The sequence below is a fragment of the Mirounga angustirostris genome, unplaced genomic scaffold (assembly GCF_029215605.1).
Source record: "Mirounga angustirostris isolate CCGP_5_RB_7025 unplaced genomic scaffold, mMirAng1.0.hap1 SCAF_4, whole genome shotgun sequence".
Taxonomy (NCBI): domain Eukaryota; kingdom Metazoa; phylum Chordata; class Mammalia; order Carnivora; family Phocidae; genus Mirounga; species Mirounga angustirostris.
In genome coordinates this window covers 123,438,556-123,465,520 of record NW_026991712.1, presented here as the reverse complement: position 1 = coordinate 123,465,520, position 26,965 = coordinate 123,438,556, and positions in this window count along the sequence as shown.

Below are 26,965 nucleotides of genomic sequence, written 5' to 3'. Positions count from 1 at the left end.
TTTAGATTATCTTCTAGGCTTCTAAAATTCAACAAACACAATTGAGCATACCTTCTGATCTACTCTCCAACCTGCTCTTTCTTTGTCTTCTGTCTCACTGATAGGCCCTGCTGAGTTAGTTGAGTCATAAACTAGGTTTTGTAAGGGCTTCCTCTTGCCTTTTATATCCAATTTACCAGAATATGTTTTGAGTTTTCACCATATTTCAGGTCATCTCAATCTCTGATATGAATTATTTCAAAAGCCAACTAATGTTCTCTTTGTCCAATCTTGTCAATCTTAGCAGTGTTAATGAATCAATATATATTCTTCTTTTCCCTACACCTACCCACATCCTCTACCCTACACACACACACACACACACACACACACATGCACTTTAGCTGGCTAGCTACAAATTCGGGCTTCTGTTTGTCCTCAAAGATTTCACTGCCCTCCATAAATTCCTCTAGACTGGTACTGACTCTTTTTGTTTCCCAACTTCTCCATGCTTCCCCTTGTCATAATATTTTCCATATTTCATTCTTTTCACTATATATTCCAAGCCCATGACGTACAGAGATTATGTCAACCTTTTTCACCATGGTCTATTCAGCAAGCTGTATGGTGTTTGGCTTAAAGTAAACACACAATAATCTTAATTGAATGATACATAAGATTTTGTCAATTTGGAAAGTCACTCATACTAATCATGATTTCTGAAATGCCTAATGACTTTTTAAATAATGTAATATTATGAGTAACATTTATTTCAGTTCTTGCCTTTAGTTCTTAGAAGATCTTATGTGTCATCTTGGGCCATTCATCAAAACGGCCAATTGTGAATGTAAGCAGTGCTGGTCTGTGTCTCTTACAGAAGAAATACCTTTATCCATGGTTCCTCCTTCCTTTGTCAAGGATTATGTACAGGGTTTTTGTATGCATAGAAGAGTAATTAACTGCTTTGCAAGGTGCTGCTGGGCAATACGACGCTGTGACAAAAAATGTCAGCAACTATAAATTTGAAAACAGTAAGTTTGCTTTTTCAAAAGCAGCATGGCTGCGTATAATCACTATGTTTTGCATTTTTAAATATCATTGTCTTTAATTAATGTATGTTTCACAAATGAAACATCCTTTTAGGAGTGTTATAAGTATAATCAATCAAACAATTATTGTATGGTGCAACATAAAATCATGGGGAATATTTAATAAAAAATAATTTATTAATCAACCAGAAGGGCTAACAGTAATAGATTTTTTCTCCTCTACATGGGAAAACTTACATATTGTCATATTATCCCTGGTCGTCTAAATGTGTTTCCTTTAAGCAGAAAGAATACTAAGCCAAAGACTATTCCTCACTGGGAAAATGCAGGTCATTTCAAGTTACAGATTTATAAGATAAAAACATCTTTGTTTTTCCAATTTTTATAGTTTATCCAATTTTTATGACTGAATTTAAAACATGGCAAAAGAAGGACATTTAATAAAAACTGGGGCACACTCCTCATAGTAACCAAGTGAATAGATCTCCTGTACACCTTCTTATAGATAATGAATTCTCCATTTACTAAGGGAGACAGAGTGAAGTATTTCTTGGCAAATTATATTCTCTTCTGCGCTGCTGCCAAATGAAATACTTGAACAAGTGCAATCCCACATCCTACACTTGATGTGAGTCTAATGTCACTATATTTGGAATGAAACATTGCTCAAAAGTTGGCAACAAAAATGTTTTTGTTTTTAACAGGTCTCAACTGTTTCTCTTCTCCTTCATTTCTTGCAAATACTGGGCCTCAGATTCTTAGGGGAAGAATCTGAAGAGAATGATTTTCCATTTCCAAGTCAAGTCTTTGTCTATGAGTAACCAGGTAAGAGGTACCTATTAAGAAAAGGCCCCAAGCCTTGAAACATATTTTATCATTATGGTTTTAATTCCTAGAAAACAGTTCAAGAAATGTTTTGCACCCTAATGATAGTGAAAAGGAAACAAAAATTCATTGTATTATTAATTTCATGTTTCTGCCAGCAGAGTAACACAATACTTGAGGAGTCCTGGCAAAATCGGTGTGTCAAAAGATAGCCTCAAAGCAATAATGTACACATATTTGTGACAACACTCAAACTGTTTCCAGTTTGACTCTTCTCATATACTGATTTTATAACACCAGTGTTCACTTCAGGAAGCATCGTCTCTTCCTCTGTCCTGTTATACAAAACCAAAGCTCTTCTGCTTGGCTTTCAGAGCTCCTATGATCTGACCTAATGCAGTCTTTCCTTCACCCCCATGGAATGCTTCAGTGTCCCAAGAACAGGTCATGAATTGGAAGGGAAAAAAAAAAAAAAAAGTAGATGTGGTACCTAACCATAATTGGAAAAACATGCCCTTAGGGAACAGGGAAATTTGAACTTAATCCCAGCTCAACCATTTAGTAGGATTAACCCCTTCTAAATAAGACACCATGACCCTAAAAATGGCAATATTTAACTGAAGCAGATACTGTTGCTAGGTAAAAAAAACACCCTTCTCAATCCCTTCACCTGTCTTCACTACAGGAAATGGTAAGCAACCCCTTCCCCAGACACCTTTGAAGCAAGGAGAGGCTAGGCAACTGGTTCTGGCCAAGACTATATAAACAGAAATCTGCTTGGTGGCTCATGGGGAAACTTTTGTTTCCCTTATCCTAGAGATAGATGTCCCTGACCTCCCTCACCCTGTTTTATTCTTGCCTTGAACATGGATGCACTACCTGGGCAAAAGCAGCCATATTTTGACCAAGAGATCATGAGATAGCTTGTTAGGGATGAGGGCAAAATAGAACGACAGAAAGAAACAGTATTTATTATCTTATTTAACTACTACAATAGCACTGAACTGCTTACTCCTAGATTTTAAGTTATGTGGGAGAAAATAACCTCTTATTTTTTAATAACCATAATTCAGAGTCAGTTACTTCTAGCCATTGCCATCCTAACTGACATACTAACACAAATATTCTTCATTCGAGGCACATGTAGTATCTTGGTAATTTTATCACAGTACCTTCAGGCCAAAAGAAACATCTAACAGGTTCTATTTATTAGCTCATTAAGTCCAAAAACTTAATATGTATTTATATCCTAAAATCTTAGTACTTACTGGGCATAGCACAACTTCTCAAACTTTGGAATCAAAAGTTTGATTCCAAAGATGGTGGATACTGCTACCATCTCTTCCTGCTCCACATGACATTTTGTGTAGCATTTTATTTTTATTATATTAACCACTGAAAACCCAGCTTCACAAAGATATGTCAGAGAAAGATATGATGTCACTGTAGCAGTCTAATGTCAAAACTGTGAACTACCTTGAGATACTGGTTTGTACAGTGACCAACTGTTGTCACTGTATTTTTCTAGAGAATCATTGCCCTTGGCCTTTGTGAGCTTGCCTTGACCTGCCAGTTGGGAATCACAACCACAACTTCCAGATATGTTGTGATAATAAAAAGAGATAATAATTGTAAATAATAAGTGTCACTAGCTAGCACATAATAGGTCAGCAATTAACTGTAGATGCTATTAGTAATATAGTTCTCATCAATTTCTAGACACACTGTCATGAATGTCTCCCCATGAATAAATAATTTCAATCTCTGAGAATAGGAAATACAGTGTTCTTTGTTCTGTGCCATGAACAATACATAGCATCAAATTAGAAGCATGGTATTTGATGGATTCCACCTCACACACAAACATATATGGATACATATCAATGTAAAAATGAAAGCAGCTGCTGGGAGACAGGGATCCAGTATGACAAATCAAACTACAACACTGCATTTCACAATATATACAAATATTGAATCATTATGTTGTACACCTGAAACTAATATGTTATGTGTCACCTGTAATCTCACTTTTAAAAATACCATACCACAAAGATAATACTCCCCTAAGCTAACTCACCACTAAGAATTTCACCATAATGCCTTATGCCCAAATATCTCCTGCTTCCCTGGCACACAAGAGAGGCTTGGGATAGAAAAATGTATAAACGTGAAGAACATTCCTAGCCTTCACTGAGCCCATATTCGAGGATTTACTATTTCAGGGTTGGATTTGCCATTCTGCAATTACTCTTCCATTAGAAAGACAGGATTCCTAATAGTGTTTTAATTCTCACTTGCCCCGTTTATGTTTTTCACAACTAAATTTGAGTGTGGGTTGCCCCAGTACAATAAAACACCAGAAGCCCTATCTACTCTCCATTCAGTGTGAATGACGTTTCCTTCAACCTTGGTTTGTTGCACTTAAGCTCAATGACCACCCTCTTTCTCAGACAGTGGGTCTCTTCTAACATCAGGAACTGGAGGCCAAGCCTTCGTTTTTCCAAGCTAAGTTCTTGCAGCTGTCAACTGGACAAGATGTCTCAGTTGTCCAAATACTTCAAGTTTAATGACTCCAGGAAATAACAGTCTGTCTCACCCAAAAGGGTTCAAGATCACATATTAGATAATCAATGCGAAACAAAGGTCAATTTCTCTGGAGGCGTGAGATGTCGAGAAACAGAAGTCTTCACTTGCCAAGGTCACTATTTGCTTGAGAACTTAAAGGCGTTTCCTGATGTATTAGGAGATAAGTTAGACCACTTCCCCCAGAGAAGCCTGGAAACCATAGTTTTGAAGACTAGCTAAAAAGATTGCCAGGCAGCAAAGCCACTGGCTTCTGGGAAGCAAAAGCATCAGGAGACCCAAACAGTGGGATATGTAGCAATGACAAGAAGGTTGGTCCTGTCTGTGAGAAAGGATTGTGTAAGCAGTGAAGCCCATAGTAGTGTCCAATGATGCAGGGTGATTGTAAACTGCAGCCCTGCTCTCCCCCAGGTCAGAAGTACATGCAGCCCCTGTAGGAAGTACTCGAGACGACAGACATGCAGGCCTACAAAAGGTCATCCGCTTTGCAGCATTTTCAAATATAAATATTAAAACTCTATATAAACTCATTACCTTCCTAGGCAGATTACTCTCTCATTTGAAATTAATAGCTTACATGGGCATAATAAGTAATTCAAGCAGCTAAAAATAGGAGTTTTTCAATTCTTGCTTCTGCCATCTTTTGGTTCTATCCATTTCCCACTATTCCTTCCCTCTTTCTTTAATATCATCCTTCCCCCATAGTTGAGGAATCAAAGTGCTGAAAACTGGAGGATTAAATCATGTCATTGCATTTGCTTTGTGCAACTTGCAAATCCTGCCACTCAAAAGGAATATCACATATAACTCTTTGCACACGAGTTTCTCAAGACACTTGTCTCAATAACTTGCTTACTATGAGGTGCACGATTTGTTTGATTATTTATTTATGACATTAAATTTTAATACTACATTATTTGATACTAGGCCAAATAACACACTTTGTGTTTTTTTTTTTTTAATTTCCTACAATTAGAACGAAGTGTGTCAAGTTGATTAAAACTCGCATGAAGAACTAGTGAACAGTAAGCCAAATCAGCGGCCTAGAAACCCTGGATACCATATGTATTTACCTCATTCTCATGACCAGGCTGACCCTTTGTCTTCTATTTCTTCATCCGTGAGTTGGTAAATAACCTCTTCCACTTACCTGCTTTAAAACGTGGATTAATAAGACAAAACTTGTAGCGGGATCAAAGTGTATTAAATAAGTACTGTAATTTTCAAGGAAAATAATATGGGTATTTGTGTCATACACAGTAATGGAAAGGAAATTATTTACTCTGGGGACCCTGGCTACATTATTGTTAATATATTTGCATCCTGATAAATGATTAGCATGCCAATGACTATGTGCTCCCCAAAGAGCCTTTCTAAAGGATTCTCTATAGTTTTCCTATCAGGTGTATATGACACCATATGATAACAGAAGTGTAGGATCTCAAAAGGTCTGTGAAGTGAGTTATCCCTTTTTTCCTTTACAGTGTTCTTTTGGAGGATTAGTGAACGTTTTATTTTACATTTGCCAGCTTGTTGCCAGTGAGTTCTTCTCAATTGTGTAAGTTTGTTTACCCACTTATATACTTATTTATTTTACTTCTTCTAAACTTTCACCACCGTCAACTTCCTCAGTGTGAGCTAAGGGTCCTTTCTGTCTCTTGCTTGAATGACATACTCAGTTTCCTGATAGAAGATGAAAAAATACGCTCAGAATTTTTTTTCCCCACTCCAGTGTTTTGCATTTGACTTTTATCTATATGCAACCGAAAAAAAGAAAACAGAAAAGAAAACTCTTCTTTAAATTGTAAATAAAGTTTTGCCTCTTTGAGTGAATTTTAATTCTCCTGTTCTTCTCTCCCGTAACGTTCATGATTCTGATCTCCCCAGAGATGGTATTCCCAATGTCTACCCGGATTCAGCTACTGCGCTGAGGGCACACATTTGATCTGAGATTCTGCAGAGAGATACTGCAAATAAAAATAAGCCGATATTCTCCAGGGCGTTCTTAGCCTAGCTAAAATATGACTTGAAAGGTTAGTGGGGAAGGGGTTCGTTCCCAAAGGGAGAGGCTGTTTCCCCACACTTGCTTGTTGGAGGATGAGTATGCTAATTGGAAAACTAGAAGTTCTGGGGGATTTGCAAGTGGAACAGGTGAAAATGTAACTGGTGATAATTAAAGGCTAATTATCTTCAACCCACAATTGGCCACAGGAGGTTATTCTGAGCCACTTAAAAAGAGAGTCTGAGAGAGAGAGAGAGAGAGGAAAAAAGCCATACAGAAAAATATACAGTTCTTTTATACACCTGTGCCATTAACTATAGACAAGGATTGAACCTGTGTAGTCATTGATGGTTGATGCCTGCCTCATCCCCCCGGTCACCTTCTCTCCCAAATGTCTTTTTTTTTTTTTTAAGATTTTATTTATTTATTAGAGAGAGAGAGAGCATGAGAGGAGAGAGGGTCAGAGGGAGAAGCAGGCTCCCCGCTGAGCAGGGAACCCGATGCGGGGCTTGATCCCAGGACCCCGAGATCATGACCTGAGCTGAAGGCAGACGCTTAACGACTGAGCCACCCAGGCGCCCCTCAAATGTGTCTTAAAGGTTAGTACATCTTACATCAGCATTAACAGGACTTATCCAGTTTAAAGTTCCCCTGTTGATTAGAAAATAGATACTGCTCTGATATCCTGAAGAAAACAATTTCTGATGTGCAGAATCATTATATTAACTCTTCTGGAAAGCTCAGGAATATAAACTGCTTCCATGGATCTTCTTTTTTTATTTTTTATTTATTTGACAGAGAGATAGCGAGAGCAGGAACACAAGCAGGGGGAGTGGAAGAGGGAGAAGCAGGCTTCCCGCAGAGCAGGGAGCCCGATGCGGGGCTCGATCCCAGGACCCTGGGATCATGACCCGAGCTGAAGGCAGACGCTTAACAACTGAGCCACCCAGGCGCCCCCATGGATCTTCTTTTTAACAATGGTTTGTGCAGCAGCAAGGCCGAAATGCCCCTTTTCCGGCTGAATTTGGTTTTACTTAGACACTTCTGTGTTAGGGAGTTTCCAGAAAACCTTCTCCAAGAAGCTCCACAGTGGTGTTAGGTGGTAAAAGAGGAGCATAGACCGAGAGAAAAGGATTGGCAGAAACTTCCTTCCCGTGGTGATGTACTCACGACTGTTGCTCTGCAGGGTGGCGGCACCTGACGTCGCCCTCACACTGTTGCTTCCCCCTCAGCCTCTAAGCCCGCCAAGTAACCTGCCTTTCCTCTCTCCTGGAACTTCTTCCCCATTCACATGACACCCTCAAAACTGAAATGTTCCTACATAACCCTAGACCTACCCTGACCAAAGTCAAGTGATCCAGAAATGAGCACTCATCTAACCTAGGAATACCAGGGAACTAACTCCCATGGGATTTTTCAAAACGAATCTAAGTGACAAAGGTAAACTCTTTCAGGTGGCAAAGAAAAATTGTGAGATAAAAGTCAGAAGTTGTCAACCATGGTTTCCCACTATGTAGAAAAAGCCAAAAAAAAAAAAACAGTTAAGAGAGAATTAAGCTGACAGGAAGAAAGTGACAAGGAGTAGAGAAGGAAAATGTCCTGTTGCCTTTTGAGTTCCTAATATTTTTTATTCCAAATGCATCTGTGCTCTCTGTGGTTTAGACCTTCAATCCTTCCTTTTTGACTGAAATAATTCAGGTTGGATTTTGTCATTAGAACTGAAAGACTTCTACATGAAGCCACATATAATGAGATATACCAAGGTTTCTTTTTGTATCATAATTGCCAATCCACACAACTCCTGCCATTAACAGAGAACAGAGCAGCCTCCCTTTTGGCTAAGCCCTGGTTTATAGGAAAGGGGAAATACACAAATTGGTTTGGAGAGGTCCAGGAGTAATAGGGATTTACTTCTTGCCACCCTGGTGATGCTTGAGATGGCACTATCCTATGACTTCCAGAAAAGTAGCATAGCCATTCTCTAAAACAATTTGGCAGTTCTTAATGAAATGAAGTGAGCACCACCCAACAGTCTCATTTCTTGACATACATGCCTGGTACACAAGCATGCTCATCAATGTACTGCTGGTATTTGCAGGAAATTGGCCTAGCCTAGTTGTTTGTCACCAGGGGAATGGGTAAGTTTAAGTCGAACCATATGAAATTGCTAATATTTGACCATTTTTACTGTAAGAAAATATCAGTTTCTTTTTTTAATTTAATTTTATGATGTTATCTTAATCACCATACATTACATCATTAGTTTTTGATGTAGTGCTCCATGATTCATTGTTTGCAGATAACACCCAGTGCTCCATTCAGTACGTGCCTTCTTTAATACCCATCACCAGGTTAACCCATCCTCCCACCCCCCTCCCTTCTAGAACCCTCAGTTTGTTTCTCGGAGTCCATAGTCTCTCATGGTTCGTCTCCCCCTCCGATGCCCCCCCCTTCATTTTTCCCTTCCTACTATCCTCCTTTTTTTTTTTTTTTTAACATATAATGTATTATTTGTTTCAGAGGTACAGGTCTGTGATTCATCAGTCTTACACAATTCACAGAGCTCACCATAGCACATACCCTCCCCAATGTCTATCACCCAGCCACCCCATCCCTCCCACCGCCCCCACAAAAAAAAAAAAAAGAAAATATCAGTTTCATTCAGTTCAACCCACTAAAATGTGGTAGATATATCTTAAGTAGGTAGAAACAAACAAAAAATACTAGATCTTCCTACAGCAACATAGATATACTTTAAAACTTAAAGTCTATATTTACATATATATACGTACATATATATATAGTAAAATTTATAGCATACTGCCATTTATAAAAATTAAAAACACATACACAAGAATACAGTATATATGTTACCAGGATAGATACGTATATAAGGATATATATCAAACACTATTCATAGAAATGTGGATCTGGGATAACAGAGAAAAATCAAGTATACACAGAAATGTTCTGCATGGATCAATGATGATGATGTGTCATAGGCTAGAGAGGAATAAACCCAATTCTCTGCACCTGAGGAATATAAGAACAGGGAAGCCAGAGAGCCAAGGAGAAAGAAATAGATGAAAGTTCCCTGTCCCAACATGAGTCCTCATCAAAAAGTAGAAAGTAAGAGCGGTTGTGTCTAGGAAAAGAAGACCTGAAACAGATCCCCAAGCCTTCCATCCTTCCAGAAAAACATTGGTAATCTCTCTGAATATTTTCCAGGCCTTCTAGAGAGCCAGATGAGACCAAAGTAGCTGAGAGACGATTGCCAGATAAGACAATGTCTCTTTGTGGTGACTGGGGGAACACTCTCGGTGAGGGTATGTGGCATGAATCACAAAAGCAATGGCCAAGGTCAGCTGTGGATGGAAGCAGAAAATGAGACCAATGATTAAAGACCTGACATCATGATTTACATCTCTGCAGAGTCTAGAAGAGAACAAAGGCTGCTCATGGTCAAGAAGGTGCCTGTATTCTCACCATCTACACACCATCCAAATCATGCGGGTTACACAAACCTTCTAATTTAAATGTATTCTGAGGACAAGTGAGAGGGACATCCCTTGTTTGAGTAAAAACCAGAAATGGCTAATACTAATTTGAGTTTACCTAGTGCAAACTTGAGTGAGTCAGAAACAGGGGCTCAGTTATAAATTACATTTAGTAATAGAAAAAAATGAAATTTTAATTTCACACATCTGTATTTTGACTGAAATTTATAATTAATGTATATATAAACATCAGTTGCTCACTGCCTATTTATCATTTATCATTTAACTATTAAACTTATCTATGAATTCACATTCAATATAGCATGTAAATTTTGGCTCTGTATACATTATTTTTGCACCACGAGATATTACAGGCATGCTAGAAACAACGTTGGAAGTTTTCATTTAGTAGACATGCCACTGGTGGGCGCCTGGGTGGCTCAGCCAGTTAAGCATCTGCCTTCGGTTCAGGTCATGATCCTAGGGTCCTGGGATCCAGCCAGCAGGTAGTCTGCCTTTCCTCTCTCTCTGCACACCGCCCCTCCCCGCCACTTGTACTCTCTCTCTCAAAAATAAATAAAATAAAATCTTTACAAAACCAGACATGCCACTGGTATTTCAAAATAACACACTCATTAGAAACTAATATGTCGGGCGCCTGGGTGGCTCAGCTGGTTGGGCAGCTGCCTTCGGCTCGGGTCATGGTCCAGGAGTCCCTGGATCGAGTCCTGCATCGGGCTCCCTGCTCAGCAGGGAGCCTGCTTCTCCCTCTAACCCTCCCCCCTCTCGTGTACTCTCTCTCTCTCATTCTCGCTCTCTCAAATAAATAAATAAATCTTTAAAAAAAAAAAAAAGAAACTGATATGTCAAAAAGCTAATAATTATTCTTGGCTCATTCTTCACACAGCTTTTTTGGGGGGGTGGGGAGAGTGTACTTTGCAGTTGGAGACCAGTAGCTTTGCAAATGTGTGCAATGCATTAAATACGAAAGGAGCCTCATTTTAATTAATGGCATAGTTCTATCTCAGTCTAACTAGAGCAGTATCAGGGAAAGCCAGCAATGTCACCCCCCCTTACATTCCACAGCATGCCTACCTTTCACAAAAGGTAGAATTTTTCTCAGGAGAATTCATCCTGCAGGATAGCAGTTCTGAGCCAAATGCACACACTTAAAGGACTGAGCTAAGGAAAAATTCAGTGCCAAGTGGAAAGTTTGGCTCTTCCAGTGTAGTATTTGAAAAAGTAGGTTTGAATAGAAAAACAAAGGAACATCGCTAGGAGTACATCATTGATTTGTAAAATTGTGTTCAAGAGTAGAATCCATTGCAATCAAAATTCAAAACTAAACTCCATTAAATAAATCACCTGACATCAGAGGTGCTCTGGTTATCACTTTGCAGGGCAATTGGAAGCCCTGGTGCTCAGACCCACTCAAAGCCAGAAGAGGCCCCCCAAGGCTTTGCAACACCCAAAGGACTTTGCCAAGCCCACTTTGAAATGACTGAGTAGTGGTAGCTATAAAAAATAATGATAATAAAGGGAAAACCAATACCAAAAGCTACTTTTTATTTATATCTTCCTAGGTGCTGAACTCTTAATCACATCACCTCTGTCAATCTTTCTAGCACCCTTAATCCTCAAGTTACAGATAAGCAAATTATGGCTCCAATAGGTTAAGTCAGTTGCCAATATTACTAAGCTAATTATTGGCAAAGTTGGAATAGAAACATAGGCTGCCACAGTCTGGAAATCTGAGGTATTAATCACTCAGACTAGAGACATTTATATTGGGCAACTTCTTGGTCAGTGATGAAGTTACTAAGGAATAAAAGGGGCACTAAGGAAAGGTTTCCTTGGAAGGGAAGGGTAATCGTGCTTTAATTCAGGACACATTATGTGCGAAATGACTTTGAAATTTCCAGATGGACTTATGTAAGCATCTGATCACATGGACCTGGAGTGCAGGAAAGGTCAGGGTAAGAAGACAGGAATTTCAGAGCAAACTAGAGGAGACAGTTGAAGGTTACATGGGAAAATCATATATCGAGAGAAGGATGTTATTAAAGCCTCTGAGAACATTAGCAATAAAGGAGTATTGGAAGGAAGGGGAATAACTGCAATAAAGTAGGAAAGAATATATTTGCAGAAACCTGGCAAGAAGAGAGTATGGAAGTGTCATGAGGGCAGGGCTTGCAATTTTTTCTTTCCTGTTTTATTCACTAAGTACCTGAAATAATGCCCCAAGTACATGAACTTATGCCTGGTACATAGCAAAAGCCACTGAATAGTTGTATAATACAGTGATCAGGATCAAGTGTTGCAGGGAGGGACATTTGCAGTTGAACTGATCAGGGACCACATAAAGATGGTGCCATTCAAATATCCTCCACACACTCATTTCCCAAACAGAAACTCAGTATAGTCTCCATGCTTCAATTTTTTCACAGTCATTTTTAAAAGGAAGGGTTAAGTATCCAATTTTCTCTGACTAAAAAAATACTAAATATTTCGGGGCTATTTCTACACCCTTAAATGTTTTCAAACTAGCTTTTTTAAAAGGAGATAATTAGACAACTTCCCATGACTAAAAAATACTAAATATTTCAGAAATTTCTTACCAAAAATGTATTTCCCAATGAGATCAAGGGTGGAGCTAACTAATTTCTGAAGCAATAAAGGGCTTGAAAGTTATATTCATTTTTAGCCTCGGATTTGCCTCCTTTTACACACACCTACATGTTAGCACGTTTTCATTAATTTTTCAGTTGGCCTATGATTTATGAAGCAGTTAATATGAATTTAGGAATTATCTGCTTCCAAAAATGCATCATAATTTGTGTCTAAGTAACAACTGTTTCAAAAAAGAAAACCACAGTCATCACTCGGTTGTGTTGGCTGACAAACCTGGAGTAATTAATCTTTGTTTTCAGTGAATATTTTATTAAACCAATTTTCAAAAATATGTGCAAATTACAGTTTTAAAAAAGCTTTTATGTGTGACAGTGAAATGAAATGAAATGTACTCAGGCCCAGACATAAGCACCTGCCAAGATATGAAAAATTAACTGCTTTTTTTTTCTTTTTTCTTTCTTTCTTTCTTTCTTTCTTTCTTTCTTTCTTTCTTTCTTTCTTTCTTTTTCTTTCTTTCTTTCTTTCTTTCTTCTTTTCTTCCTTCCTTCCTTCCTTCCTTCCTTCCTTCCTTCCTTCCTTCCTTCCTTCCTTCCTTTCTTTCTTTCTTTCTTTCTTTCTTTCTTTCTTTCTTTCTTTCTTTCTTTCTTTCTATCCCAGAGAAATTCAGGGGCCTGGAAATTTGCAAAACGAATAGTTGCAGGCACGTGTGTTATTATATACATGAGCAAATACTCTTCATCGGACTTTGTTCGTGGTACTGTGACATGGAGTATGTCAGGCTTTGAAGACAGGCAGACTTGGGTTTGGATCCCACCCTGGCCACTTCTCAAAGGGGGACTTTGAATGAGTTATTTCACTTCTCTAAGCTCCTGTTCTCTTAAGCATAAATTGGAGCTACTTGGACACCCATTGTAAGGTTATTATAAGCTCCATAAGGGCATAAACTCTATCCTCCTTGTCCAACATTATATATCTGACTCCTAGCATAGTAGGAGTTGAAAAATCCTTGTTTTATGGGCTTGGTGAATATGCAGGATAGCAAGCTTGCTGCCCAGCACACAGAGGACACCTCCCCTTCCTTCTTGCAGTTAATGATTTGCATGAGTCTATCTATCCCAAATATTTCTGTGATTGGAACAACTGTGCATTTAAGCTTCAATTGTCAGAATAATTATCTAAAGCCAAATAGCCCTTTCTCTTTGGAGATACCACACCTCCTCCTTTAAAAATATTATCATTAGTCGTAATTTAATGCACTAAAAGACAAAGCTACCCAAATATTAACCTCAACTCCCCCATGGTGGCAGGAATTGCTCTCTTCATTTTTGTTCTTTCACATGACATCCATAAATTGTGAGTTTAATTATCATAGAGTTGAGTTTTACCAGTGTTTTGGTTAAATAGATGACAAGGCACGTCAGGCATGCTGCCCTTGGTCATCATGCATCACGTCTGCCTCCTCTACTGTATATTCTATGTATGGTTCTGGTGTCAACAGCAAGTGGGGTGATGAAATACACACTGACTGTTATTGAAATTAGGACGACCAGCAAGAAAGATTCCAAAGCAAGTTTATTATTTATCTTACATTAAAACTATTATAAAATTGAAGCAGTGACATGATTCAATTTAGCTTTGCTTAGAACTATTGATCTTGATTTTTGTACAGAGAAGTCCTTTTGGGCTAAAGCTCTACACAGAAAATCAATTTGCTTAAAATGCTTCCTTTTATACATAATAGCTTACTCATCGAGGACTGAAATTCCACATGTGAATAACACTGCAGTCTCCTTCTTGCCAATCACTGGAAGCACTATGTAAACTATAATTGGAATATTATGGCAAAAACCTGGAGGCTACAATCTTTGAATGTCAATAATGGTCCAGGAAAACATTTAAAGCCGCACCTCAGCACAGGTATAAATGTCCTCAAATTTAACTTTTAGAGAATGTTCCTATTCAATATGCATTGAGCATTTGTCCAAAGATGGACAAATACAAGCAAGCAGCTACCCACTGGAAGCATTTTCGTTCTGTGTACAGACTAGAGACCTAAGATAGGAGTACTGATTTCAGTTCTCGTTGCAAAGGTGTAGCTAGCAACCAGACTTTTAAAGTTGGCCAGTTATGTAACCTCTCTGCATCTAAATATTCTCATTTATAAAATTGGAAAGTCCTTCCCAAATATACAATTCTTCAGTTACATCAAGAGTTATATAGACATTTTATACTTTGAAATTATATTATTTAGACATTTTGGAAATAAATGAAAGAAAAAGGAGATTTTGTCCTAGCACTTCCAAGATAAGACAATAAAACAAAACAAGAATTGGGGGAATTACACACATACACTTATTTCAGACTTTTTCGGAATTTATCCTGTTTCATGTGAATTCAAGACAGTTTTATTTTATAGGTCTTATCAATCAACTTAGGAATAGAAGATCTTACATAGTATCTTTCATGTTGTCTAGTAAATCCTGTATTAACTAAATAATAACAGAGAGATACAGAAACAAATTCCAGAATCTAACAAGATTTTTCTTATGTTAACTAAACTTATCGTGGTGATCATTTTACAGTATTTTTAAGTCATTATGCTGGACACATTAAACTTAGGTAGTACTGTATGTCAATTATATCTCAATAAAACTGAAATAAAAAGAAATTTCAGTATCAGTCTGTATCCGTTTCATATGAATTCTAGAATACTAACTACATTCATAATTTCTCCTATTAAGATTTATATATGAATTTGATGATTACAAGTAAGACGTTGACTGTTGCTATTAACTTTATCTCCCATTATGACAAAAATGTTTTCCATGTTTTTTTTTTCTGGTATAGACCTAACTTTCTCTAATATGTCACACAAAGTATATCCCGATTCAAAGGGAGCTAACATAGTTCCATGCATAGATATAAAATATACTTGTTAATACTAAGCATGGGTATTGCATTTTGCCTGTGATCTGCTACCATTCAATTTCCTTAGAGCTAATTTCAGAATCATTTCCCCATAAAGATTTAATTGGGAGTGTCTCTTCACTACAGATCTAATTATTTCCTACTATACCATGAACACGACACACTTCCGGCCTCATATACCCTAAAGGATTTCAATTAATTCTAGCTATTGTGAAACATTAGGAAAGTAATTCCTAGCCATTGTGCAATATGCCTAATTTGTATATATCTAAGGAAATGTGATCTAATATAATCATATTTTACCGGAGGCCAAATAAAGGACATAAATGTGTCCTTGAAAGGCAAATCTTATATGATTGAAATTTGTTTTTCCTCCAGAGCACAGTTACTTCAAAAATTGTCAGAAATGAGGATTATTCCATTTTCTCATGCATAAGGGGGAACAACTAATCTTTTAACTCTAGTAAATAATGGATGCATTTTAATAAGGTTTTTAAAAATCTGAAATTAGCATAACATAAAAAGGAAATTAGACATTTTATCAGTAACTACATGTAATAATTTACTAATGAGAAATTACATTTCTTTAAACATTTATAATTTTCTAAATAAATCAATAACTCTGTAAACAAATTAACAAAGTCTAATAGTTTGTCTTGTTGAAGCCATACTTACTAAAATTTGCTGTATTTTCAAAATAAAATTTAATCAGTATATAGAATAATGATTGAGAATATGGTCTCTAGAGTAAGACTGACATGCTTTACCTGCTATGGGAAATTGGGTAACGTTCTAATATCCAAAGTCTCAATACCTTCTTTTGCAAAATGCAAATTACAATAATACCTTCTTTGTTTTTCTTATCAAGTTCCTTATAATGATTAAGTAAGATAATGCTTGTGACGCTGTTACCTAGCACTTATGTAACAGTGAGGTCAACACTCACCTCTCTTAGAAGTCTTCCTGATTTGGAGGGAGATTTGAACAAAGTGCACACAACGGCATTAGCCCTGAACTGGATCGTTAGTCTAGCATGGGCTTGAAAGATCTGAAGTGATCCCAAGCCATTTCTCATACCATAAGGCCCCACTCTCTCATTTGCCCTCCACTCCTGTGGTGATTGGTGTTTGAACCGGCCTCTCTGGGCACACCTGGCTGACAAATTCAGCAGTGAATTCCTATTCCTATACAGCTGTGCCTCATCTTGCTGTGTTCTATCATTATTACCTGGTTCCATAGGATTTCATTTCAATGCTTAACATTCCTCTCCAGGGGCGCCTGGGTGGCTCAGTTGGTTAAGCGACTGCCTTCGGCTCAGGTCATGATCCTGGAGTCCTGGGATCGAGTCCCGCATCAGGCTCCCTGCTCTGCAGGGGGTCTGCTTCTCCCTCTGCCCTCTTCCCTCTCGTGCTCTCTGTCTCTCATTCTCTCTCTCTCAAATAAATAAAATCTTAAAAAAAAAAAACAAAAAAAAAACATTCCTCTCCAGCAGGAAATTCTTCTCTGTAGTTAACTAAATTCTCCTGATACAATTAAAGATCATTTGCTGTATTGTTTAAAATTGATACAGATAAGCTGGTCAGCATTCTTGGCGTAAGAAGTCTTGATAGACTTCAATACCAATATAAAGAATGTGACAGCAAACTTACGCAGAGTTCAGCCTTATGTAATTTTGGAATTGCTAAAAACATAAATGAGAGTCAGGACTTATACTTAATAATTTTTTAAGATTATTTTTATTTGCGAGAGAGAACGTGCACGCATGTGCGAGAATGTAAACAAGTGGGGGGAGAGGCAGAGGGAGAGAGAATCTTAAGCAGACTCCCCACTGAGCGCGGAGCCCAACTCGGGGCTGATGTCAGGTGAGATCATGACCTGAGCTGATATCAGGACTGGGACACTTAACCAACTGAACCACCCAGGCACCCCTATACTTAATAATTTTGAAAACAAAAACCAAAAAATGTTCCCAACCAGTATCTCAGAACTCTTTTATTTAGGAAGTTTTAACTTACACAAAATTTAAATCCATTTGTCTACAACATAAGCCTATTTTCTCTTGTTTTGTTCTCAATAGATAAGGAGAACAGCTACTCATTGTTCTGCCTGCAGTTTTTATATTTCTGTAAATTATCCTCTTTTTTCAAAACTACTTTTTATCTTAGTCATATAAAAGAGCTACTTGCCTTTTTAAAATGGGTCTATCTTCATAATAGCTCCAAAAATACATGTGTAAGTCTGGATGACTTCTTGTATTTAATAAAAATACTGCAAGAAGGTAACATCCCTGTTCTTTCCCTTATGTGTAGTAGTTGTTATATATTGAGAATTATATGTATACATATTTCTTAATATTATGTCCTTTGCACTTCATTTTGAGTAGATGTTAATAGCAACTCTTATTTTATTTCTATGTTTCTTAACCATGTTTCCTTATATCATTTCAGATTTATTTTACAACCTATTATTAGTTTGATCAATTTTATTCTTATAGCTTAAAAATATTTCTTGATATGTTGTGATATATCTTCTTTGAAACATACTCTTTATCTTAGTGTTGATAAAAGAGAGCATCTGTGTTTCTTAATAGACAAGGAAGTCCCTTTGTAGCTCCAGCCGCCTGCTGGTTTCTCAGAAATAGAGGCATCAGGACTTAGTTCCACCTAGTTAGCCTTACTTCATCCTCCTGACGTCCTTTAACTCTGCCCACACCTATCATGCACCCACATTGTCCTGGATTTCCTGTAGTTGTCTTTATTTTCCAGAGACTTATCTACATTGTTGCTTTCCATGAGTAAACAGAAGACACAGTTGATCAATATCTGTCCCTTGAATTTGTCCTTTCAATTGAGTATTGCACTTTTACTCTGAGTCACTTGGAATTGAAATTGACATAGCCAGTAGGCCAGGTGATAATCCAGCTAAATCAACATCAACATAGAAAGATAGAAATGTTCACATTTCCTTTCAAGTCTCCTCTTATGCTAATCTTCCTGAACTCAGAAAGCATTACCATTCTTTCATCGACCTTCCAAGCAAAGCTCTCAGAACTATTTTTTCCTTCTTCACTATGCTTTACCACTAAATTCACTTACATGCCAAATGTTGTTTTATTGTTGTTATTTATTCTAAATGCTTACATTGGTTTTTCTCCTTTCTTGCAATCTCTGCATTCCCTCGTCTTTTTTTGTTTGTTTGAGAGAGAGAGAGACTGAGCAAGAGAGGAGGGCAGAGGGAGAGGGAGAGAGAATCTTTTTTTTTTTTTTTTACAAACTGTTTATTTTCCGTCAACCTTTTCCATTTCTATTTCCATTTTGTTTGCCTTTGTGGAAGAGCAGCTTGAGACCACTCAGTGGTTCCTCCTACCCATTCAGTGGCCTGAGCAGTGGGAGCTGCAGACCAGTCTTCAGTGGCCAGCTGGGTGCTCCAGTCTTCAGTAGGGAATCTTAAGCAGGCTCCACTCCCAGGGAGGAGCACCACACAGGGCTTGATCTCACAACCCTGAGATCATGACCTGAGTGGAAATCAAGAGTTAGGAGCTTAATTGACTGAGCCACCCAGGTGCCCCTGCATTCCCTAGTTTTAACATACCTTTGATCTTCCGTCTAAGTAAGCATACAATGAATACTGAAATATTAATCAATTTATAGCACTCCTCTGAAAGTATTAACTTTCCAACTATTTACTTTGGTATATTTAAATATACTCCTACTCTTTTGAACATGATTTGTAGAGTTGAAATTAGGTTGTTTTTCTACTGAATCTTAGGAATAATTCCATCAGTATAACTATTGTCTTTCCTACCATTTTTTCCCACTAATGTTTAATTTTTTGTAAGTCATAAAATTTCTCCTTCGGAATAATATACAGCTTTACTTTTCTCTTTCATTGTAATGTCCACATTTGTTTTAATCTCAGTTCTACAATTAAATATATTCTGTGCTCACCACACACATTGGTTGAGATTAATACATGGAAAAATTATTTATGACTTTTTTAGGAAAACATATTTTCTGAGTTCTTGAGTATTTAATACTGGTTTTTCTATAGCTTATACACTTGAAGGCAGCTTGTCAGGTCAAAAATCCTTGGCTCACACTTTCTGTCCTAGATTGTCTTGGGTATTTTACTCTATTTTTCTACTGCATTAAGTGCTCTTTTGTAGAAATCTCAGTTCACCATGATTTTTTATCCTTAAAATTACTTGCCAAACATTTGCAAACCATAACTGAAAAAGGAGTTAATATCTCTAATATATGAACAACTCCTACAACTCAACAAGAAAAAACAAACAAACCTGATTAATAATGGGCAGAGAACTTAAGTTACTATTCCTTCAAAGAAGTTGTACAAATGGCCAGTGAGTACCTGAAAAAAATACTGAATATCACTAATCATCAGGAAAATGGAAATCAAAACCACAGTGAGATACAATTTTGCACCCTTAGAGTGGCTGTTATCAAAAAATAATAATACTAACAAGTGCTGTCAAGATTGTGAAGATATTGGAATCCTGTGCATTGTTGATGAGAGTGTAAAATGGTGCATCCACTATGGAAAACAATATGATGTTTCCTCAAAAAATTAAAAAAAGAACTATCATATGATCCAGGAATTCTACTTCTGGTTATATCCCCTAAAGAACTGAAAGCCAAGATTCAAACAGACATTTGTATACCTATGTTCTTAGCAGCATTATTCACAATAGCCAAAAGATAGAAGCAACCCAAGTATTCATCAACAGATGAATAGGTAAATGAAATATTTATAGAGTGAAATATTACTTGGTCTTAAAAAGAAAGGAAATTCTGACACATGCCTCAACATGGATGAAAAGACATTAACCTAAGTGAGACATTCCAATCACAAAAGGACAAAAACTGTATGATTCCACTTATATGAGGTACCTAGAAAAGTCAAAACCATAGAGAAAATACAATGATGGTTGCCAGGGGCAGGGCAAAAGGGATAAATGAGGAGTTATTGTCTAATGAGTACAGAGTTGCAATCTACAGCATAAAAAAAAAAGTTCTGGAGATGGATTGTGGTGATGACAGCACAACAATGTGAATGTTTTAATGACACTGAACTGTCCATTTAAAAATGGTTAAAATGTGGGGCACCTGGGTGGTGCAGTTGGTTGAGCATCCAACTCTTGGTTTCGGCTCAGGTCATGATCTCAGGGTCGTGGGATTGATCCCCATGTCAGGCTCCACACTCAGCATGGAGTCTGCTTGAGATTCTCTCTCCCTCTCTCTTTGCCCCTCCCACTCATGCTCTCTCTCTCTGAAATGAATAAATAAATCTAAAAAAATGGTTAAAATGGTAAATTTTATATTATGTATATTTTACCACAATAAAAAATAAATACCTAATTTTAAAAACTGGTATAAATTTTAAATGGGCACTTATTTTTACTTAAATAATGTACTTCTAGTAATTGAAAATAATATTAAATTCCTAAAATAAAAAGTGATTGACAACATCAATTGACAGTGGAAGAGCAAATAAACTAATCCAATATATTCATACAATCAAATACCATTCAGCAATGCCACAACATGGATAAACCTCCAAAATATTATGTTGAGTGGAAAAAAAAAAAAAGAAAAACCACCACAAAGCAGTATATGCTGTGTAATTGCATTACATGAATTGTTATGTGATGATGGAAATACGAAAATTGATTATTGTAGGTGATAATGACTAGAAAGAGGCATCAGAAAATTTTAGGTGGTAATATTCTATATCTCAATTCAGTGATCACATGGCAATGCACTTATTAAAAATCATCAAATAGTACACATAAAGCCTCTGCATTTTTCAGTATGTGAGCTTTACTTCAATTCTGATTATGTTAGGCACAAAACAAATTATGATCTTTTGTCTTATTTGTCTACAAGAGTTTCTGTTTTTTAATCTTAGAAAACCCAGTTTTTTGTTTTTTTTTTAAAGATTTTATTTATTTATTTGACAGAGAGAGAGATAGCAAGAGCAGAAACACAAGCAGGGGGAGTGGGAGAGGGAGAAGCAGGCTTCCCGCCAAGCAGGGAGCCTGATGTGGGGCTCGATACCAGGACCCTGGGATCATGACCTGAGCCGAAGGCAGACGCTTAACGACTGGCCACCCAGGCGCCCAGAAAACCCAGTTTTAAGATACATTCCTATAAGATCTAATTTCAGTCGCATTCCCCAGAAGATAGTATGTTCCTTTATTATGCAGATACAATTCTTCTTTTGTTTTAGAAAAGATTTTATGAAATGCATATGTAGATATGCGATCTCTTTTTTTTTTTCAGAGATATTAAATATTTCTATGCTGTTCTTTTTTTCTCTCTCCTCTTATTTTTTTTTCCAATTCTTTTTAATTCTTTTAAACATGCAACCTCCTCCAGCCTGGCATGTACCACCAGTATTCCACTGAGATAGCTTTAAATATGATTATCGTAACTTTAACATCACCAAATCTAATGGAACATATTTGATTTTCATCTAATTTGATCAACATTTTCATTTCCTTTTGGAATTAGTATCTTTCCCTTGACTTCCAGAGTAACACCTCTTAAGCTTTTTTTCTGGTCTGTCCATCTCTCTACTGTCTCAGGCTGATCTTTCTCTAACCAGTGATAAAATATAGAACAAACCAAAGACTTTTCAGTAGTCCTATTCTTTCCTCATTTCATGTACTCTTCCTAGATGATCTCATCTACACATATCTTTATCTACCACTAATATTCAGATGACTCCAAAATTTATACCTTCAACATAGACCATGACTTTGAACTGTGGACCTGTACCCCCTACTGAATTCTTCCAATATCCACTTGGATAAATCAAAGACATCTTAAAATTCATATTTCTAAAACAGACCCAGAAATGTAATCCCTCTGCCAACACTTATTAGTTAATGATTTCTTCTTCCACCAAATTAAACAAGCCAAACCCTAAGAGTCACTCTTGATTTTGCATAACCCACTCACCATATCAACTCTACTACTAAGACTTGTTGATTTTATCTACATATTTCTCAAGTCTATTTATTTCTTCCTATAACCATAGCAACCACATAACCATAGCAACTACACTAGTACAAACTCATCATCTCTAGCCTGAGCTACAATATCCTCCTAACTGCACCACTCTACACATATCCATTCTTGTTGCTTTCAAATCTATTTTTCCATAGCAGCACTAATAACCTTTGTTTCCCCTAAATACAAGTTTGATCATGTCATGTCTCTACTTGAAAACCTTCAGTGAATTTCCACTGATCTTGAAGTAAAGCACTGCATTCTTGGTTCCCAGCCTACTTATCTAACTTCATCTCAGAATTGGAACCCTTTATTCTTTGCATTCACAGCACTGTTTTTAGTTCCTTACATGATCCAGTCTACATTCTGCCACAGAAATTTTGAAAATGTTCTTTTTTTTCTTTGCATGAAATCCTTTCTCCCTCTGTTCATTGAGTTTGCCTTATATTCATTTTCATTTTTCATCATGGATCATTACTTTATAAGAGAAGAGCTTTCAACCTTCTTAATCTAGTCAGAATCTACTATTATATTATTTCATTGCACCATGAAACTCTGCTACTAAAATTAGAATTCTAATTTTATGATTTTTTAGTGTGATTGTTATATTAATATATGATCTAACCACCAGAGTTAATGATATTTTTGAGGAGGGATTATATTTGTTTTGCTTACTATTTGCTCCTCAGTGTCTAGTACGGTGCTTGGCATTTAGTAAGCACTCAATAAATGCCTGTTGAATTCATAAATAAATAATAGGAGATAATCCAGAATATTGTAAATTGGGACCAGACTGTGAAAAATGTTCAAACAAGGCTAAGATGTAGATATATAATTTGGTAGACAATAGGAACTCATTGCAGGCTTTTGGTCAAGAAGATGGTATGAAGTAAACTATTCATCAGAAGGAGTAATGTGTTAATGTTTGCATGGTTGGTAAAGAAATGAGGTCAATTAGAAGCTAATATTTATAGCTGAGTCAAAAAATTACAGAGGTACATAGACTTAAAAAAAGTAGAAGTTCAGCGAGACTAGATAGAAATTTCCTTTCACTGTGGCATTGTGTGTATTGTAGAGCACAGCAGAAGGAAGAATCCATGTACTTTAAGGTAGATCAAAGACTATCCTAGAGAAAAAAAAAAAAAAAACAAGTGTATGAGAATTGTGGAATAATATGAAATAATTTAACATTCATTTAAATCTCAGAACAAGAGAGAAAGAATGGTGTAGAGGAAAATATTTGAAGATTAAATGGCTGAAATTTTTCAAAATTGATAAAATATATAAAACCATAGTTCCTAGAAATTCAGAGATATCAAGATACAAAGAAGAGGAACTATAGTCATATGCTAGTCAAACTGCTGAAAACAAAATTTAAAGAGAAAGTCTTAAGAGCATTCAAAGAGGGGAGCTTGGGTGGCTCAGTCGGTTAAGCATACAACTCTTGATTTAGGCTCAGGTCATGATCTCAGGGTCATGGGATCCAGCCCCTCGGGCTCCATGCTCAGCGGGGAGTCTGTTTGAGTTTCTCTCCCTCTCCTTCTGCCTCTGCCCCTCCCCCTGCTCACACTCACTTACTCTCTCTATAAAATAAATAAATCTTAAAAAAAAAAAAAGCATCCAAAGAAAAACACATTATTTTCAAGGGAAAATCAAAAATGGCATTTGAGTTCTTATTAGAAATGATGTAAGCCTGAAGACAATGGATAAGGGTAAAATGTTGAAGGAGAGAAAAAAGAACTATCAATGTATCAGTTAGAAACAAGTATCCACAAAAATGTTCTTTAAATATGAAGATGAACAAGAAATTTTTTTTATTTATTTTATTTTATTTTTTTAAAGATTTTATTTATTTATTTGACAGACAGAGACAGTGAGAGAGGGAACACAAGCAGAGGGAGTGGGAGAGGGAGAAGCAGGCTTCCCTCGGAGCAGGGAGCCTGATGCAGGGCTCGATCCCAGGACCCCAGGATCATGACCTGAGCCGAAGGCAGACGCTTAATGACTGAGCTACCCAGGCGCCCCAAGAAATTTTTTTTTAGAAATGTTTTATTTTTAAGTAATCTCTACACCCAGCTGGGGCTTGAACTCACAATCCTGAGACCAAGAATTGCATACTCCACTAAGCCATCCAAGCACCCCTGAGCAAGACAATTTTTAGACAAATATAAACTTAGGGAATTTTTCACCAGAAAAAAATTAAGTAAATGTTAAAGAAGATGAACAACAAATAAGAAGATATGAATCAAAAATGACTGTGAGAAGGAACCGATTAAAATCCAGGTAGTAAGAAATATAATCAATTAAATAACATTTACAAGAAATCCAATAGAATAAACTCTTCATTAGATACAGTTAAGGAGAAAATTAATAAAATGGAAGGTACTATAAAGATAAAGAGCACAATGATGGAAGAATATGAAAAGAAAATGAAAGTAAATGGAAGATAGACTGACAGACTCTACAATGCATCTCAGAGGCTCACTGTTAAGATCACAGATCTGAAACCAAGTTCTAATTCTTTTTGTCTGGGTCATTTTAGACATCACTAGCCCAGTTTCTTTATGTATAAAATTTTGATAATAATAGTTCTTACTTTGGAGGATAATTGTGAGATAGAATTACAATTGACCCCCGAGCAACAAGGGATTTAGGGGCACCAACACCCTGAACAGTTGAAAATCCACATATAACTTTTGGCTCCCCCCAAACTTAACTTCTAATAGCTGACTGATGATCAGAAGCCTTACCAATATCATAAACAGTAAATTAACACATATTTTGTATCTCATATGTATTATATACTGTATTCTTACAGTAAAGTAAGCTAGAGAAAAGAAAATATATTTATAGTACTGTACTGTATTTATTGAAAAAAAAAATCCACATACAGGTAGACCCATGCCATTCAAACCCCTGCTATTCAAGGGTCAACTGTAGTTGAAACATTCTTAGAGAAATTTTTGGCAAATATTAAGTATGCAATAAATAATAGATATTATTTTTATGGCAATTTTATTTATTTATTTATTTAATTTTTTTTTTAAAGATTTTATTCATTTATTTGAGACAGAGAGAATGAGAAACAGAGAGCATGAGAGGGAGGAGGGTCAGAGGGAGAAGCAGACTCCCTGCCGAGCAGGGAGCCCGATGCAGGACTCGATCCCGGGACTCCAGGATCATGACCTGAGCCAAAGGCAGTCGCTTAACCAACTGAGCCACCCAGGTGCCCGGCAATTTTAGAAGTAGAAAAAAAAAGAGAATGACAGACCAGTAGCATTTGAAATATAAAGCTAAGGTATTTTAAGAATTATGGAAACTATAGATTCAACTTAAAGGTCATTGCAAGTTTCTACTCACAAGTAAAAGTAGATTCACAGCTATCAAAGAATAATTTGTATTTCCTACAAATAAATAATAGTTGTACTAATAGCAAACTTCTGGGAGTTGATAAAATACATTACTCCATTGTATTTAGGCAGTAGAAAAAAATGGGTAAATCTAGATGGAAAAAAATTGGGGTGTATGAGCTAAGTTTTTAGTAAAATATTTTGTTAAATCATTATTGATAGGAAAAAGTAATTTTTAGTTGATTCAAAAATGATTTGGCTATCATGCTAGATTATACTAACAAGGAAGCTAGGAGAATAATTATTTCTACTTTCAAGTCTATTAAATTAAATATAATAAATATGTATGTTAAAAATAAGAGTGATTATTTTTTTCTAAACAAATAGAAGAAAATGAGAATAAAATAACTGTTAGCAATAGAATCAAAGGAAAGGAAGAACAAAGCCCACAGAAGCAAATTTAAAAGCATTAAATAAGATGATAGAACTAAGTAACCACAGTAAATTTTTTTAGAGTAAATTTATACATGAAAAGTTAGGGAGGTTAGTGTGGTGTATGTGTGTTTAGTCAAGTTATATCCTGCATTAAAGCAACACAGAAAATAAAGAGATGGAAAAATTCTTGATGGAAATATTAATCAAAGAAAGCCAGTCTTAATACTAGACAAAACACAATTTAAAGGTAAAAGCACTGACAGAAATACAGTGACATGCTAAATTCTGAAAACTGCAGTAATCCAGCAGCAAGAAATAATAATTATGAACTTGAATATTCATAAAAAGATAGGTCTTTAAAGAAGCAATATAAAAACTTAGTGATTTAAAAATATTAACAAATTTATCAGTAGATTTGGATCTGGAGATTTTAACAAACCTTTATCAAAAACTAATGCATCAAGCAGATATTTTAAGCACTAATAAAATATTTACAAAATTTGACCACTTAGTAAGTCACAAAAGAAATCTCAAAAAATTCCAAGGATCAATATTATAAACACCTCACTTCTGACCACAATAAAATTACACTTGAAATCAATAATTAAAAAATAGTCTAAAGAAACCATATGTCTGGAAGTTATAAAATATTTAG